The following is a 3132-nucleotide window of genomic DNA, read 5'->3' as shown; positions in this document are numbered from 1 at the left end:
CTCCCCATTCCTCGGAAAAAAGATGGTTCCCTGACCCAATCTATACATCCTATATAATAAAAGGCTAAGTGAGTGGCCGTGGCTTTGGAACGTTGGGGATCTGCGTCCCTGCCTCCCTGGGCTGTTCTGGGCCTGCGCGAAGCGCAGGCCCAGAAGAGCCCAAGGGACACAGGACCTCAGACACCAGTGTCCCACAGCCACGGGCGGCCATTAGCCGGTGTGTGGCGGCGGGGGAAAGTGGCCGAGGCAGCGGCGGAGCCGCCGCCTCGGCCATGAGCTGCAGCACGGCGAGAGGAGGCCGAGACAACCAGAAGCGGCCGCCCTGAAAAAGGCGAGGGCAATGGCGGCGGGGGAAGACCGAGACTGGGGACAGGGAAGCTGGGCGAGGTGGCGGCGAAGCCGCCAACGAGGCCCCCGCCCGCTCACAGCTGTCGCCGCCGCATGCTCACCCGCCCTCCCAGCTGCCCAAAATGAAGCTGGGCGAGGTGGCGGCAAAGCCGCCAACGAGGCCCCCGCCCGCTCACAGCCGCTGCCACCGCCTGCTCACCCGCCCTCCCAGCTGCCCAAAATCACCTTCCCCGCTCCCCCCCAAAAAAGATTAAGGGCCAAAATGGCCCATGAGAAGGTCGCCGCCCCCGCCTATCGCCCTCCCATCTGTCGAAGACCACCTTACCCGCTCCAGCCCGAGGGAAAAGAGAGGAGCTCACGAGCAGAGCTCCTCTCTGTGCTAAGTCACTGCTCAAACTGCCGCTATGGACGCAAAGGACGCCTATTGCGTCCATTGCGACAGTATGGGCAGCAGCTTAACACAGAGAATAGCTCTGTTTCCGAGTTCCTCTCTTCTCCTTCGGGCTGGAGCGGGTAAGGTGGGCTCCGGCAGCTGGGTGCGCGGGAGGGCGATAGGCGGGGGCGGCCACCTTCTCATGGGCCATTTTGGCCGTTATTCATCCACACACACACCCCCAAAAAGTAAAAGCAAAATAAGGAAGAACAAAAACAGAGACAACAACAAAACAAAAAACAAAAAGAGAGAGGGGACAAGGGGGGGGGGAAGAGACAGAAAGAGAGAGAGAGAGACAGAAAAGACGGGATAGAAAGCTAGCGCCCGTTATCATAACGGGCTTAAAAATACTAGTTAACCTATAATTAACACACTGGATACAAAAATACAGACAGAGAACTCCCTCCCCTTGGAAACTCACTAAAACCTAAGTGTTTTCTAGAAGGATTATATGACATTGCTATATGATAGGCTTTACAACTCAAGGGTGAAGCTAGTAGTTTTACTATTATTTTAAAGTTGTTTTTAATCTAGTATTATTCTTTCCAAGACTTTAGATTAGGGCTGGTTATAAATGTGAATGGGGAACACACTCTTTTTTGTAAATGTTTTTAAATTAAATTGCATTAGAAGTTAAAAGTGTCCTAAGAACATATTCTTTACCAATTTTCTTGATAATCAGACATAATCTTTGAGATAATTGCTGCTTTAGTGACACTTGTAAATAATAAATGCAAGATCTTCTAAAGTTTTATTACAGAATAGTCATGAATTTTGATTTCCAAATAAAGACACTATATACATAACAGAAACCCCAAAATGCGAATCCAAGATTCACTTCTTGCAGCAAAGTGGAAGTGTCATCCCTGCTAAACGGACAGAGGCAGCTTTCAAAATGGTGACTTTTATATTTAAGCAATGGGAGAACAACTGGCCCTATTCAACCCTAGCACAGCATCCTTCCAGTGGCTGTTGCTAGTGTCTGTGTGCTTCTTTTTAGACTGAGAGTCCTTTGGGAACAGGAAAACATATTTTCTATGTAAATTGCTTTGTGAACTTTTTTGTGTGGAAAAGCAGTATTTAAGTAATAATAGTAATGTACATTTTAAATGCACATTTACTGAGGAACTTAATTCACATTCTGCTCATGATGCAACTCTTTGTTGCTGTTTACTGTTGCTGAATTCCCTTTTGCTTCACAGGAAAAGAGGTTGCTCACCTGTAACTTATGATCTGGTAGTGATCCGTTGTACTCATAAGGAATGGGTTCTGCGCCTATGCAGGGACCTTGAGGGTAGACTGACTAGCTCCTCATGATGCCCACTCTGCCTTGTACATGCTCCATGCTTCTGCTGAAATCAGCAGCTGTGGGCACCATTCTTTCAGTTTCTTGCAGACCGCCATATCCCGATGACCTTCTAGTGACCATACAGGTAAGTGTTTTGGTTATTTGGGGGGGGGGGGGCGGAATGCTGCTATAGTAGGGTGGAACATAGGAAGCTGCCATATACTACGTCAGACCATAGGTCCATCTAGCTCAGTATTGTCTTCTCAGACTGGCAGTGGCTTTCCCAAGGTTGCAGGCAGGAGTCTCTCTCAGCCCTATCTTGGAGAAGCCAGGGAGGGAACTTGAAACCTCCTGCTCTTCCCAGAGCGGCTCCATGCCCTGAGGGGAATATCTTACAGTGCTCACACTTCTAGTCTCCCATTCATATGCAACCCGGTTGGACTCTGCTTACCTAAGGGGACAAGTCATGCTTGCCACCACAAGACCAGCTCTCCTCTTCCTAGGCGGTCTGGGAGGGTCTTATGAATACAATGTATCACTACCATATCACAAGTTACAGCTGAGGAACCTGTTTATCTGGATCGTGATGCGTTGCATTCATAAGGAATGGGTGATTAGCCAGCTTCTTACTATGGTGGTGGACACAGTAGCCCCTGAAGCCTATGGGAACAACCATTTCAAAATACTTCTCCCAAAACTTGCCAGCTCAGCAGAGTGCAGGTCAATAGCATAATGTTTAATGAACGACTCCTGTGATGACCACATTGCAGCCATGCAGAGGTCAGCCATGGGGATTCCAGACAGATTCGCCACTGAGGATGCATAAGCCCTAGTTGAATGTGCCCATATGGTACACCGCAGATCTATACCCTGGAGCTTATATGCCTGCAGTATTAATTCCACCAACCAATGCGCGAGTCTCTGCCACAATATTGGCTGTCCCTTGGCCCTGCCTCTGCAGGCCACAAATAAATAGTTTTTTCATTTTTCTATTTTTGTTGTTGTTTTCTCTAGATAGTATAGCAGAGAATGTCTCACATCCAGAGAATGCAGTGCCTTTTCC

General features: G+C 48.7%; 1 protein-coding gene across 2 annotated transcripts in view; it reads right to left on the bottom strand.

Annotated features, from left to right (window-relative positions):
• Window positions 1-3132, bottom strand: part of ZCCHC7 (zinc finger CCHC-type containing 7) — a 215735-nt gene that overhangs the window by 166868 nt on the left and 45735 nt on the right. The window lies entirely within an intron of this gene.

Source organism: Hemicordylus capensis, chromosome 2 (assembly GCF_027244095.1).
Source record: "Hemicordylus capensis ecotype Gifberg chromosome 2, rHemCap1.1.pri, whole genome shotgun sequence".
Taxonomy (NCBI): Eukaryota; Metazoa; Chordata; class Lepidosauria; order Squamata; family Cordylidae; genus Hemicordylus; species Hemicordylus capensis.
Note: the sequence above shows the minus strand (reverse complement) of the source record. Positions and strands in the feature narration are given on the sequence as shown.